Genomic DNA, 16,758 nt, shown 5'->3' with positions numbered 1-16,758 from the left:
CCGACCACGACACTATGAGACTAGATATCAATTACAGGAAAAGATCTGTAAAAAGTACAAACACATGGAGGCTAAACAATACACTATTTAATAACCAAGTGATCACTGAAGAAATCAAAAATTACCTAGAAACAAATGACAATGGAGACACGATGACCCAAAACCTATGGGACGCAGCAAGAGCAGTTCTAAGAGGGAAGTTTATAGCAATACAATCCTACCTTAAGAAACAGGAAACATCTCGAATAAACAACCTAACCTTGCACCTAAAGCGATTAGAGAAAGAACAAAAAACCCCCAAAGTTAGCAGAAGGAAAGATATCATAAAAATCAGATCAGAAATAAATGAAAAAGAAATGAAGGAAACAATAGCAAAGATCAATAAAACTAAAAGCTGGTTCTTTGAGAAGATAAACAAAATTGATAAAGCATTAGCCAGACTCATCAAGAAAAAAAGGGAGAAGACTCAAATCAATAGAATTACAAATGAAAAAGGAGAAGTAACAACTGACACTGCAGAAATACAAAAGATCATGAGAGATTACTGCAAGCAACTCTATGCCAACAAAATGGACAACCTGGAAGAAATGGACAAATTCTTAGAAATGCACAACCTGCCAAGAATGAATCAGGAAGAAATAGAAAATATGAACAGACCAATCACAAGCACTGAAATTGAAACTGTGATTAAAAATTTTCCAACAAACAAAAGCCCAGGACCAGATGGCTTCACAGGAGAATTCTATCAAATATTTAGAGAAGAGCTAACACCTACCCTTCTGAAACTCTTCCAAAATATAGCAGAGGGAGGAACACGCCTAAACTCATTCTATGAGGCCACCATCACCCTGATAACAAAACCAGACAAGGAAGTCACAAAGAAAGAAAACTACAGGCCAATATCACTGATGAACATAGATGCAAAAATCCTCAACAAAATACTAGCAAACAGAATCCAACAGCACATTAAAAGGATCATACACCATGATCAAGTGGGGTTTATTCCAGGGATGCAAGGATTCTTCAATGTATGCAAATCAATCAATGTGATAAACCATATTAACAAACTGAAGGAGAAAAACCATATGATCATCTCAATCGATGCAGAGAAAGCTTTCGACAAAATTCAACACCAATTTATAATAAAAACCCTGCAGAAAGTAGGCATAGAGGGAACTTTCCTCAACATAATAAAGGCCATATATGACAAACCCACAGCCAACATCGTCCTCAATGGTGAAAAACTGAAACCATTTCCACTAAGATCAGGAACAAGACAAGGTTGCCCACTCTCACCACTCTTACTCAACATAGTTTGGGAAGTTTTATCCACAGCAATCAGAGGAGAAAAGAAAACAAAAGGAATCCAAATTGGAAAAGAAGAAGTAAAGTTGTCACTATTTGCAGATGACGTGATACTATACATAAAGAATCCTGAAGATGCTACCAGAAAACTACTAGAGCTAATCAAAGAATTTGGTAAAGTAGCAGGATACAAAATTAATGCACAGAAATCTCTTGCATTCCTATACACTAATGATGAACAATCTGAAAGTGAAATTAAGGAAACACTCCCATTTACCATTGCACCAAAAAGAATAAAATATCTAGGAATAAACCTACCTAAAGAGACAAAAGACCTGTATGCAGAAAATTATAAGACACTGATGAAAGAAATTAAAGATGATACAAATAGATGGAGAGATATACCATGTTCTTGGATTGGAAGAATCAACATTGGGAAAATGACTCTACTACCTAAAGCAATCTACAGATTCAATGCAATCCCTATCAAACTACCACTGGCATTTTTCACTGAACTAGAACAAAATATTTCACAATTTGTATGTAAACACAAAAGACCCCGAATAGCCAAAGCAATCTTAAGAACGAAAAACAGAGCTGGAGGAATCAGGCTCCCTGACTTCAGACTATACTACAAAGCTACAGTAATCAAGACAGTACGGTACTAGAACAAAAACAGAAAGATAGATCAATGGAACAGGATAGAAAGCCCAGAGATAAACCCACGCACATATGGTCACCTTATCTTTGATAAAGGAGGCAGGAATGTACAATGGAGAAAGGACAGCCTCTTCAATAAGTGGTGCTGGGAAAACTGGACAAGTACATGTAAAAGTATGAGATTAGATCACTCCCTAACACCATACACAAAAATAAGCTCAAAATGGATTAAAGACCTAAATGTAAGGCCAGAAACTGTCAAACTGTTAGAGGAAAACATAGGCAGAACACTGTATGACATAAATCACAGCAAGATCCTTTTCGACCCACCTCCTAGAGAAATGGAAATAACAACAAAAATAAACAAATGAAACTTCAAAGCTTTTGCACAGCAAAGGAAACCATAAACAAGACCAAAAGACAACCCTCAGAATGGGAGAAAATATTTGTAAATGAAGCAACTGACAAAGGATTAATCTCCAAAATTTATAAGCAGCTCAATAACAAAAAAACAAACAATCCAATCCAAAAATGGGCAGAAGACCTAAATAGACATTTCTCCAAAGAAGATATACAGACTGCCAACAAACACATGAAAGAATGCTCAACATCATTAATCATTAGAGAAATGCAAATCAAAACTACAATGAGATATCATCTCACACCAGTCAGAATGGCCATCATCAAAAAATCTAGAAACAATAAATGCTGGAGAGGGTGTGGAGAAAAGGGAACACTCTTGCACTTCTGGTGGGAATGTGAATTGGTTCAGCCACTATGGAGAACAGTATGGAGGTTCCTTAAAAAAGTACAAATAGAACTACCATATGACCCAGCAATCCCACTACTGGGCATATACTCTGAGAAAACCATAATTCAAAACGAGTCATGTACCAAAATGTTCATTGCAGCTCTATTTACAATAGCCAGAAGATGGAAACAACCTAAGTGTCCATCATCGGATGAATGGATAAAGAAGATGTGGCACATATATACAATGGAATATTACTCAGCCATGAAAAGAAACGAAATTGAGTTATTTGTAGTGAGATGGATGGACCTAGAGTCTGTCATACAGAGTGAAGTAAGTCAGAAAGAGAAAGACAAATACCATATGCTAACACATAGATATGGAATTTAAGAAAAAAAAATGTCATGTAAGACAGGAATAAAGACACAGACCTACTAGAGAATGGACTTGAGGATATGGGGAGGGGGAAGGGTAAGCTGTGAAAAGCGAGAGAGGCGTGGACATATATACACTACCAAACGTAAGGTAGACAGCTAGTGGGAAGCAGCCACAAAGCACCGGGAGATCAGCTTGGTGCTTTGTGACCGCCTGGAGGGGTGGGATAGGGACGGTGGGAGGGTGGGAGACGCAAGAGGGAAGAGATATGGGAACATATGTATATGTATAACTGATTCACTTTGTTATAAAGCAGAAACTAACACACCATTGTAAAGCAATTATACTCCAATAAAGATGTAAAAAAAAAAACCCAAAACACTATCATTGATCTGTTTAAGTGGCACTATCAAACAAATTTATTTTGATTGAGATTAATAGTCACTAATGTTAAAACTTACAAATTGGTTAAATTTCAATGCTAATGTAATTTAAAATGTTTTCATCAGTGGTATGTTAGTCACACTATGACATTTGTATTCTAATGAAATGGTGCCAAATATGAAAAAAAAATATACCCATAACAATTGAGAAAATGGTAACAGGAACATACATATCAATAATTACCTTAAATGTGAATGGATTAAATGCTCCAACCAAAAGACACAGGCTCATTGAATGGATTCAAAAAGAAGACCCATATATATGCTGTCTACAGGAGACCCACTTGAGACCTAGGGACATATACAGACTGAAAGTGAGGGGATGGAAAAAGATATTCCATGCAAATGGAAATCAAAAGAAAGCTGGAGTAGCAATACTCATATCAGATAAAATAGACTTGAAAATAAAGAATGTTACAAGAGACAAGGAAGGACACTACATAATGATCAAGGGATCAATCCAAGGAGAAGATATAACAATTATAAATATATATGCACCCAACATAGGAGCACCTCAATACATAAGGCAACTGCTAACAGCTATAAAAGAGGAAATCGACAGTAACACAATAATAGTGGGGAACTTTAACACCTCACTTGCACCAATGGACAGATCATCCAGACAGAAAATTAATAAGGAAACACAAGCTTTAAATGACACAATAGGCCAAATAGATTTAATTGATTTTTATAGGACATTCCATCCAAAAACAGCAGATTACACTTTCGTCTCAAGTGTACACAGAACATTCTTCAGGATAGACCACATCTTGAATCACAAAATCAAGCCTCAGTAAATTTAGGAAAACTGAAATCGTATGAAGCATCTTTTCCTACCACAACACTATGAGATTAGAAATCAATTACAGGGAAAAAACCATAAAAAACACAAACACGTGTAGGCTAAACAATGTGTTACTATATAAGCAAAAGATCACTGAAGAAATCAAAAAAATACCTAGAGAAAAACGACAATGAAAACAGGATGATCCAAAGCCTATGGGATGCAGCAAAGGCAGTTCTAAGAGGGAAGTTTATAGCAATACAAGTCTACCTCAAGAAACAAGAAAAATCTCAAATAAACAATCTAACATTAGGAAAAAAAAAACAAAAAAACCCCAAAGTTAACAGAAGGAAAGAAATAATAAAGATCAGAGCAGAAATAAGTGAAATAGAAACAAAGAAAACAATAGCAAAGGTCAATAAAACTAAAAGCTGGTTCTTTGAGAAGATAAACAAAGTAGATAAACCTTTAGCCAGTCTCATCAAGAAAAAGAGGGAGAGTACTCAAATCAATAAAATTAGAAATGAAAAAGGAGCTACAACAGACATTGCAGAAATACAAAGCATCATAAGAGACTACTACAAGCAACTCTATGCTAATAAAATGGACTACCTGCAAGAAATGGACAGACCAATCACAAGTAACGAAATTGACGCTGTGATTAAAAATCTTCCAACAAACAAAAGTCCAGGACCAGATGGCTTCACTGATGAATTCTATCAAACATTTAGAGAGGAGCTAACACCCATCCTTCTCAAACTCTTCCAAAAAATTGCAGAGGAAGGAACACTCCCAAACTCATTCTATGAGGCCACCATCACCCTGCTACCAAAACCAGACAAAGATACTACAAAAAAAGAAAATTACAGACCAATATCACTGATGAATATAGATGCAAAAACCCTCAACAAAATACTAGCAAACAGAATCCAACAACACATTAAAAGGATCATACACCATGATCAAGAGGGATTTATCCCAGGGATGCAAGGATTCTTCAATATATGCAAATCAATCAATGTGATACACCATATCAACAAATTGAAGAAGAAAAACCATATGATCATCTCAACAGATGCAGAAAAAGCTTTTGACAAAATTCAACGCCATTTATGATAAAAACCCTCCAGAAAGTGGGCACAGAGGGAACCTACCCCAACATAATAAAGGCCATATATGACAAACCCATAGCAAACATCATTCTCAATGGTGAAGAACTGAAACCATTTCCTCTAAGATCAGAAACAAGACAAGGATGTCCACTGTCACCACTATTATTCAACATAGTTTTGGAGGTCCTAGCCATGGCAATCAGAGAAGAAAAAGAAATAAAAGGAATACAAATTGGAAAAGAAGAAGTAAAACTGTCACTGTTTGCAGATGACATGATACTATACATAGAGAATCCTAAAGGTGCCACCAGAAAACTACTAGAGCTAATCAATGAATTTGGTAAAGCTGCAGGATACAAAATTAATGCACGGGGCTTCCCTGGTGGCACAATGGTTAAGAATCCACCTGCCAATGCAGGGGACATGGGTTCAAGCCCTGGTCCAAGAAGATGCCATATGCCGCAGAGTATCTAAGCCCGTGTGCCACAACTACTGAGCCTGTGTTCTAGAGCCCCTGAGCCACAACTACTGAGCTTGCATGCCACAACTACTGAAGCCCGTGCACCTAGAGCCCATGCTCTGCAACAAGAGAAGCCACTGCAATGAGAAGACCCTGCACTGCAATGAAGAGTAGCCCCCGCTCACCGCAACTAGAGAAAGCCCGCACACAGCAACAAAGACTCCATGCAGTCAAAAATAAATTAAAAAAAAATTAATGCACAGAAATCTCTTGCATTCCTATACACTAACAATGAAAGATCAGAAAGAGAAATTAAGGAAACAATCCCATTCACCACTGCAATGAGAAGAATAAAAATACCTAGGAATAAACCTACCTAAGCAGGTAAAAGACCTGTACTCAGAAAACTATAAGACACTGATGAAAGAAATCAAAGATGACACAAACAGATGGAGAGATATACCATGTTCTTGGATTGGAAGAATCAACATTGTGAAAATGTGTATACTACTCAAAGTAATCTACAGATTGAATGCAATTCCTATCAAATTACCAGTGGCATTTTTTACAGAACTAGAACAAAAAATATTAAAATTTGTATGGAGATACAAAAGACCCCAAATAGCCAAAGCAGTCTTGAGGCAAAAAAACCGAGCTGGAGGGATCAGACTCCCTGACTTCAGACTACACTACAAAGCTACAGTAATCAAAACAATACAGTACTGGCACAAAAACAGAAACATAGATCAATGGAACAGGATAGAAAGCCCAGAGATAAACCCACAAACCTATGGTCAACTAATCTATGACAAAGGAGGCAAGGATATACAATGCAGAAAAGACAGCAGCTTCCGTAAGTGGTGCTGGGAAAACTGAACAGGTACATGTAGAAGAATGAAATTAGAACACTCCCGAACACCTTACACAAAAATAAACTCAAAATGGATTAGAGACCTAAATGTAAGGGTGGACACTATAAAATTCTTAGAGGAAAACATAGGAAGAACACTCTGACATAAATCACAGCAAGATTTTTTTTGATCCACCTCCTAGAGTAATGGAAATAAAAACAAAAATAAACAAATGGGACCTAATGAAACTTAAAAGACTGCAAAGCAAAGGAAACTACAAACAAGACAAAAAGACAGCCCTCAGAATGGGAGAAAATATTTGCAAACGAATCAACGGACAAAGGATTAATCTCAAAAATATATAAACAGCTCATGCAGCTCCATATTAAAAAAACAAACAACCCAATCCAAAAATGGGCAGAAGACCTAAATACACGTTTCTCCAAAGAAGACATACAGATGGCCAAGAAGCACATGAAAAGCTGCTCAACATCTCTAATTATTAGAGAAATGCAAATCAAAACTACAATGAGGTATCACCTCACACCAGTGAGAATGGGCATCATCAGAAAATCTACAAACAACAAATGCTGGAGGCGGTATGGAGAAAAGGGAATCCTCTTGCACTGTTGGTGGGAATGTAAACTGATACAGCCACTATGGAGAACAGTACGGAGGTTTCTTAAAAAACTAAATAGAATTACCATATGACCCAGCAATCCCAGTACCAGGCATATACCCAGAGAAAACCATAAGTCAGAAAGACACATGCACCTCAATGTTCATTGCAGCAGTATTTACAATAGCCAGGTCACAGAAGCAACCTAAATGCCCATCGACAGACAAATGGATAAAGAAGATGTGGTACATATATACAATGGAATATTTGTCATAAAAAGGAATGAAATTGGGTCATTTGTAGAGACCTGAATGGATCTAGATTCTGTCATACAGAGTGAAGTAAGTCAGAAAGAGAAAAACAAATATCGTATATTAACGCATATATGTGGAACTTAGAAAAATGGTACAGATGAGCCAGTCTGCAGGGCAGAGATAGAGACACAGATGTAGGGAACAAACGTATGGACACCAAGGGGGGAAAGCAGCGAGGTGGTGGGGGTGGTGGTGGGATGAATTGGGAGATTGGGATTGACATGTATACACTGATGTGTATAAAATTGATGACTAATAAGAACCTGCTGTATAAAAAAAAAAAAAGCAGTGAAGATGACTTGTTTTGGAAAACTATTTTAATTGTTTTAATTAAAAAAGTGCCTCAAGTGATATTGAAGATTCATGTAATGAGACTGAAGCATTCTTTTACATAATGTAATTTTAAATATTTACATATAACTAAATCAAGCAAGGATTCTAAAGCCAGACTGTGTGGGTCCACACCTTCCCCTTTCTACCTATGTCTCAGTTTCCACAGCTATAAAATGTGAATAATTATAGTAATATCATGTTATGAGGATTAAATGAACTAATATTAGTAAAATGCTTAAAACTGCTGGTACAGTAAACACTAAGTATTTATTGAATGAAATTAAATACTCAAGATTGCCAGACACTTTTTATAAAAATTTTAAAAAAAAGGGCTGTCATGGGTAAAACGATAGGTGACCTTACATGCTTTCCTGGCCAAGCAGTTCCATTTTTCAATCTGGCCTACATGTCTCATCATGTTTCATATGAACCATAAGATGTTCTAATTACTTGAAATATAGAAATTTTGGAAGCATAGAACTTGATTTTTTTTTCAGTAGTAGAATGTTATCCTTACCAAGACACAGAACTATGTCTTCAAAGTCAAATAATTTTTCATTTGCCCAGCTAAAGAGATGCACTGGGAAAAGCATGCTGATATCCAGGAAGCAGTCCACAAACGGTGACCCGCCTACTCAGACCTGGGAATGGCCACAGAGAAGGAGGTGGATAATGACCACTGCTACTTGTGGAAGCTCCTGAAAAGCTGGCATAAATGCTTTAGATGAGGAATCAGCAAACTTCTTCTGTAAAGGTCCAGAAGCAAAAATTTTAGGCTTTGTGCAGTTGTAGCATGAAAGGAGGCATAGATGATCCATAAGCGAATGTGTGTACTGTGTTCCAATAACACTTTATTTATGGACACTAACATTTGAATTTCATAATTTTCAAATGTCATGACATATTCTGATTTTTTTCTAATAATTAAAGAATATAAAAACCATTTTTAGCTTGCAGGCTGTGCTAAAACAGATGGCAGGCTAGATTTGGTTTGGCTCTGATTTGAATTGTCAACCTCTGATTAGAAGCTCTGGAACATTACTGACAACATGCTAACCAAGTCCATGACCTGGCTCTTACTGCTGCTTGGAATAAACTTATTCATATCTATTAGACTATTATATTCTCTGCACTGGGTGTTCCAAAAATTGCTGTCTTTTATTAAGACATTCAGAGCCCTCTTCACTCTCCTTTGACGACTTCCTCTTTACTAAGATCAGTTATCTATCCAGCAAAGGTTTCTTCTGCTTCCCAACTTTCAATTATTTTTTGTCTGACGCTCCCACCCCGGCCATAAAGTAGAGAAATAAATTTGAATACTGGCACAACCACCCATTGGCTATACCTTTTTTAATCACTCAAAGAAACCCAGCTTTATTGGGATGTAATTTACATACATAAAGTTCACCAGTTTTGAGCATATAAGTCTATGAGTTTCAACAAATGTTTACAGTCATATAACCATGGCCACGACCATGATACAGAACATTTCCATCAAACCCCCAAATTCTCTGTGCTACTTTGAAGTCAATATTTTTAACCTAGTTACCTCTGGCTCTTGGTGACTGACCATCTGTCATTAGTTTTGTCTTTTCTAGAGTGTCACAAAAATGAAATCAAACAGTATGTAGCCTTTTGTAACTGCCTTCTTTCATTCAACATAATGCGTTTTAAAAGATTCACCCATGTTACTGTATGTTGAGTAGTTGGTTTCTTTTTCTTGCTGAGTAGTTTTACATAGTATGAATATACCAAAATTTGTTCATTCATTCACTATCTGATGAGTATTTGGGCTGTTTTCAGTTTTGGACCATTATGATAAGGCTGCTATAAACATTTACAGACAGGTCCTGTGTGGACACATGTTTTTATTTCTCTTGGGTAAATAACCAGAAGCAGGACTGCTGAATCACATAGTAAGTTAATGTTTAACTTTATAAAAAACTGCCAAACTGTTTTCCAAAGTGACTGTACCGTTCTGCATTTGTACCAGCAATGTATGGATACTCCAGCTAATCCACAATCTTGTCAACATCTGGTAACAATAGTGTTTTAAAACCTAGCCATTCTAGATTGTAGAATTCTGGTTGTCGTGGTATTTAATTGTGGTTTTCGTTTTCATTTTCCTGATGACAGATGATGTTGAGCATCTCTTCTTTTGCTTATTGGTTATTTGCATTTCTTCTTTCATGAAATGTCTATTCAAACCTTGGACACCGCCCCCCCCCACCCCGCCTTTTTTTTTTTAAATTGGAATGCTTATCTTAAGTTGTAAGCATTCTGGATACAAGTCCTTTATTAGATACATTTTTGGCAAATATTTTCCCCAAGTCTGTGTCTTGCCTTTTCCTTTATCAGAAGCGCAAAAATTTCTTTTTTGATGAAGTCCAATTTAACAAGTGTTTTCTTCATGCTTCACTCTGTGTCCTATTTATGTACTCTTTGATAAACCCAAGGTTAATAAGATTTTTCTCTTATGTTTTTTTTTCTAGTTTTTGTCCTTATATTTAGATCTATGAATGATTATAAATTAATTTTTATATTTTGTTTGAGGTAAGGGTTGAGGTGTAGTATTTTTGCATATGGATATCAAAACATTCTAGCATGTTGTTGAAAAGACTATGTAATTCCTTATTGAATTATCCTGGTACTTTCATCTCTTAAAAATTATTTTGGATAGGGCTTCCCTGGTGGCACAGTGGTTGAGAGTCCGCCTGCCGATGCAGGGGACACGGGTTCGTGCCCCGGTCCGGGAAGATCCCACATGCCGCGGAGCGGCTGGGCCCGTGAGCCATGGCTGCTGAGCCTGCGCGTCTGGAGCCTGTCCTCCGCAACGGGAGAGGCCACAACAGTGAGAGGCCCGCGTACCACAAAAAAAAAAAAAAAAAAAAAAAAAAAAAATTTTGGATATTCTGGGTCCTGTACATTTCCATATAAATTTTAGGTTACTTTCTCATTTTCTACAAAATACCTGCTGAGTTTTTCATCATGATTGCACTGAATCTATTCATCACTTTGGGGACAACTGACACTTTAGCAATATTCAGTGTTCCAATCTATGAACGTGATGTGTCTCTCTACTTATTTAGGTCTACCTTACTTTTTCTCAGCAATATTTACTAGTTTTCAGTGTCGTGTACTTGCTTCATATTTTGTTAATTTAATCCTTAAATACTTAGTATTTTTGATGCTATTACAGATAGTATTAAAAAACTTTTAATTTTCAAAAATTTCAACTGCTTATTGCTAGTATACAGAAATACAATTGACCTTTTTCATGATGACCCTGTATTCTGTAATCTTGCTAAAGTTACATTAGTTTAATTGCTTGCTTGTAGATTTCAGCTATGACATTTTAAGAAAACAACCTCCTTCAGTCTTAATTTCCTCACTTAAAAAGATTAGCATTTGTGAGAAATAACAGAAATTGAGAAAAAAATTAATCAAGGAAGGAAAAAAACTCTCAAAGCATTTGGCACAGTATCTAACACACAGAAAGTATTTAGCACTTATTAAATCTCTTCCCAAACTTCACAGTTCTTAGTACAAGTTTCAGCAATGTTGACGTGTCCAAAATTTTTATCTTATAGGCCTGATCTTTCTCCCAGGCTTGAGTTCCTTAGTCCCATTTATTTACCGTATTTTTATTATGTCAATGGTGTGTTAGAACTTCAGGTACAAGTCCTAAATCAATATCGTAACCTTCATTCATCCATGAATCACCTCTGCTTTCAGAAAGTCTTATTTCTGAATGAAATCACTGTCAACTCCACTATCCAAACTTTTGTAGGAATCACTGATAACTGCCCCAAACATACTTTCAAATCTAGTCAGTTACTGAGTCCTTAATAACCACGATAGCTACTGTTTAATGTTGATTATGTGACAAACTCTATGCCAAACACTAATTTAGTCTTCACAACAATTCTATGAGTTAAGTTACTATTACTGTCTTCATTTTATAGATGAGGAAACTGAGACACAGAGGTTAAATATCTTTCCTAAAGCATGCACCCAGTAACAATAGAGCCAGTATCATAAGCTAGGCAATCTACGTCCAGAAACAGTAATCTGAAACATAAATTATATTGCCTCTAATGTGTGCAGACTGTAGGATCCACTTGCTTGTGAAGATAGTGGGATTGGGTACTATTAGAGAATATTTGGAGAAATCCAAGAAATATTTAATGCTCCATTAAATGCATTAATGCACCCTCAGCATGATGTTCTTGAAAAAGACAGGTGCAAAGAGGCCAGGAGCAAATGGGAAATAAAATTATGACTATGTTATTTGCTGGGCTCATAGTGAAAACCCCAACTCAGAGGTCTCTGGTAGATGTGGATGGAGAATGAGATAGGTTTAAGAGAGGCCATTAAGCCCCAGTCCCATCTTAACACGGGCTAGCTTCTGAAGACTATATACATCAGCGCATATATACTCCCAAAGGCTGAAAATTGCAAGTGATCTCCAACCCTGTTTTTCTAGTCACAGGAAAAGAGGAAGCGGAAGAGCAAGCTGTCCTCATGATTTTGACCTTTTTCCTAGAGACTACCCAACTAGAAACATGGCCCGAACAATGTCTTGGAATAGGATCCAAACATAGTAGAAATTTCTTTTCTCTAGGAAAGGGAGCGTGGTGAGTAGAGAGCAGGGTAGAAAAATCTCCATAAGTCACCATCCCCCAGCTGTATTTCTAAAACCAATTTTCCCATCTATTCCCTATGCCATCACACCAATTGAGGCCATGGTTACATGTCACCTGAGCTTCAGGTGCTCCTATTCATGGTATCTTGAATTACTCTGAATATATATATATAGAAGTATATATAATATATATATATAAAATATGTCTATATAGATATATTACTGCCAAGTTAATTCTCTAAAATGATTTTTATCACAACACCCCTCATTGCTCACTGAAGAAATATAAGCTCTTCATTCTGACATTTCAGGCCTACCAGAATATGAAATTATTTATATTCTCTACCTAACTGTACACTCCAAATCAGTTGACTGAATTATCTGTTGTTTCCTGACAATCCTTTACTTTTTTTTTCTCCTACATTTAGGAAGGTTTATAAAGTTTTGGGACTGCCCTTCTCTCAGATCTGCATTATCACAATTCATACTTCAGATGCTTATTTCAAAGACCACCTCCTCTAAAAGGTCATTCCCGATACTCCTTTAAAATAGATAGGGACATTCATAGACCAGTATTGACTCCTTAAGATAGAGAACATTTTGCTTTAAAATATAAATATATATATACATTTATTCTTTCTGCTCTTTGGAAACAAAAATCATATTTTAAGTTTTTTTTCTTCTACAGTGTTATGCACAAAGGTTCAATGAATATTGAGTTGAATACTTTCTAGTCCAGCATAAGAAAAATTCAGAGAGAGATTTTACATTCCTATTACTGTTATCATAGTTCACACTCCACCAAAGAGAAATCTGAGCACAGCATAACGTATTTTTCTCCACATTCTCCTCTGAAACTATGGGGAGAGATATGTTTCTCTTCTGCTTTCTGAGGTTCATTGTAAAGTACGGAGTTCATGATGTTGGCTCCCATTTAAAATAAAAGGAAATAAGGCAAGCAGTGTTAAACATTTGGAATTGACAGGAAGGAAGCCTTAAGTTCATCCGCATATTAAAGAAACGAGGGAGGCAGAGAACATTTCATAGAATTGTGCAATGGATACTCAAATTCTCACAGGGAAGAGGCAGTCACGGCAATTAATTTCCATTAGGTTCTATTTTAAAATGGTCAAGGAAAATGAGTTTAGCTGTATGGAATTTTACTTTAGGTACAATTATGTAGGTATAAATTTGTAACACCTATCAGATAGTATTGGCAACTAAAAATTCTTAGAAGTGTTTATAAAATTATATCATTTTTTTTTTTTTGCAGTACGCGGGCCTCTCACTGTTGTGGCCTCTCCCGTTGCGGAGCACAGGCTCTGGACGCGCAGGCTCAGTGGCCATGGCTCACGGGCCCAGCCGCTCCGTGGCATGTGGGATCCTCCCAGACCGGGGCACGAACCCGTGTCCCCTGCTTCGGCAGGCGGACTCTCAACCACTGCACCACCAGGGAAGCCCTATCATAATTTTTATAAATAAAATTCATAAAAAGCAAAAAGTTAGATACCTTTTTCATAGTTCTATTCAAACAAACCCCAAGAATTACTATTGCTGTTCTTTTTATTGAAAGCTTATAAAAAGTTTGAGCCATTAGTTCAACATTTCTCTAGTGCTCTCTATCATCAAAGACATATGTATGGTTTAAGAAGTCATAAACTTTAGCTATGTCTTAGTATACCTTAATTTGTAAATGTAGTGCTTAAAATTTGTGGGATGAGAACTGGTACATAAGCCTGCAGAAAGGTTGTTAGAGCTTACAATTTCTTATAAGTGTAATGCTTAATATCTAAGGGAGCTATTGATAGTGGTGGGCAAGGGGTGGTTTCTATAATGAAAAGAGGCATTATTTACTATAATGGATAACACATATAAATGTAGAGTAGCTAGCAACATGGAAAACTGGCTAAAAAATTGTTTTCCTTTAGAAGCATTCAGTTCATAGTTTTAATTTTCAAAAATTAGAGACCAGCACTTTAGTTAAACAACCTGATTTATATTTTACAAGTGCTATTTGGGGTCCAAAAAAAAATGTTTACTATATACAAATGATTGAATTTAATAACACATTTCCCATTTAAACATGTTGACTTATTTCTGGATCAATGCACAGTTCAACCAATGGCAAAAGTTGAGAAGTGAGTAAGAACAGACATGTCCTGTGGTAGCAACATACAGAACATTCCATTCTCATAAATGACAGGCTATTAACCATACCTTGATTTTCCTGTAAACTACTTTAAAAAACAATTTCAAAGCTAACATTTCATTGTCATTTACAGGTATATGAGTTCCTTTACAGGTTTACATATGGACAGTCTATCTGACTAGAATGATCTGGGTGCACCCTTGCCTGGAGGCTGGGAGATGCATTCTTTTGGGCATTTTCCATCTGTGATTTTGGACAAAAGGAATTTTAGAAATGGTAGGCATCATCACATTTGGAGTATCTATGAATATTCTAGCTAATAGAAGTTCATATTTGGGGTCCCAGTGAATTAGGAGGAAACATCTGAATTCTAATCATAGTATGTGGATGTCAGTTAAGTTTCACTGTTTGAAGACCCATTAACTCATTTCCTACTTTTAACAAATATACAGATTAGACTTTTCATTTGTAAAATAAAAACACATTGCCTTTAAGCTAAAAAAAATCCATTTAAAAAATACATGGATATATATTTTAAAACTCACAACAATGCAAGGGAAATCCCAACAGTAAATTACTAATAATTAAAATAAACTAAGTTGAGGAAAGGGATCCCCTTCTTCAGAGAGCCTTGTAACAAGTCCAGTTATCCATCTGCATGAAATAGTTTTACTAGATTGTGTCAGAGACTGCTCCTAACCCTTTATCTTTATCGTACTGAATAGAGAACAGACACAACTGAACTTTAAAAGTCAACTAACTGGATGTTGAGAACAAATAATAATAGTTAACATTTACTGAGAACTTAAAACTGTATAATAAATATCATTTAGTTTTGTGATGCACAGAATTATGTAAAATATCAGTTACGTTTTCTTCTTTCATTTACAAGTAAGACACTTTAATGCATAAAAGGAATTGAGAATATTCTCACATCTGGTAACAATGATTTCTGGAATTTCTTCATATCTAGTTACAATGATTTCTACAGAAGGAGAAACTAAATGATCACATATCTGGCATATGCCATAGAAATAAACAGGTTACACATACATTTGTTAAAACCAGGAAGGGCTAAAAGTTTGCTGACTGAAAAAAATAAGTAGAACAAAAATAAAACGTGAAAGTCATTATATTATTAAAGCATTCAAGATCTTACTTACTGAATCTTAAATAGAGTAAAGCAAAATTCAATCGCTATATAGAAGAAAGCAATTATACGGTCTAAACGAAGTTAATATAGCTTAGCTTAATTTTTACACTGTTTTGTTGTTTTTTTTTTTACACTGTTTTTACACTGTTTTTTTTTTTTTTTACACTGTTTTTTTTTTTTTACACTGTTTTTACACTGTTTTTTTTTTTTACACTGTTTTTTTTTACACTGTTTTTACACTGTTTTTTTTTTTTACACTGTTTTCTTTTTACACTGTTTTTACACTGTTTTTTTTTTACACTGTTTTTACACTTTTTTTTTTTTACACTGTTTTTTTTTTTACACTGTTTTTACACTGTTTTTTTTTTTACACTGTTTTTTTTTTTACACTGTTTTTTTACACTGTTTTACACTGTTTTTACACTGTTTTTACACTGTTTCTGTTGAAAACGTCCAACTCTATTTCTTTAACCCTTAATGTCATTGCCATGATGTTCTTAAAAAATGTTACTAAAAGTCATGTAGGATGTCTTTTAATTCATAATAAATATGCCACAACATCATATGGTACAGAGTCTAGAATCTTTAAGGTGCCATTTGCTTAACAGCAAGTAATTTGCTAAATGTCAAGTTAGTAGGTTGAAAAGATAATCTAACTTTATAGAATTTTAATAACTCCTAAAATTCGCTGATACCTTAAAAAGTTCTGGTTGGATAACTTAAAAATAAAATCATATTCCGATTGGAGGATCTGAATAAATACTAATTCAAATGACTTAAAAGGCATATGGAGTGGGTTGAATG

At 35.6% G+C, this 16,758-nt stretch overlaps 1 protein-coding gene across 5 annotated transcripts in view; it reads right to left on the bottom strand.

Annotated features, from left to right (window-relative positions):
• Positions 1-16,758, bottom strand: part of PIBF1 (progesterone immunomodulatory binding factor 1) — a 212,929-nt gene that overhangs the window by 102,604 nt on the left and 93,567 nt on the right. The gene's annotated exons all lie outside the window — the stretch shown is intronic.

The sequence above is a fragment of the Tursiops truncatus genome, chromosome 18 (genome assembly GCF_011762595.2).
Source record: "Tursiops truncatus isolate mTurTru1 chromosome 18, mTurTru1.mat.Y, whole genome shotgun sequence".
NCBI lineage: Eukaryota > Metazoa > Chordata > Mammalia > Artiodactyla > Delphinidae > Tursiops > Tursiops truncatus.
Note: the sequence above shows the minus strand (reverse complement) of the source record. Positions and strands in the feature narration are given on the sequence as shown.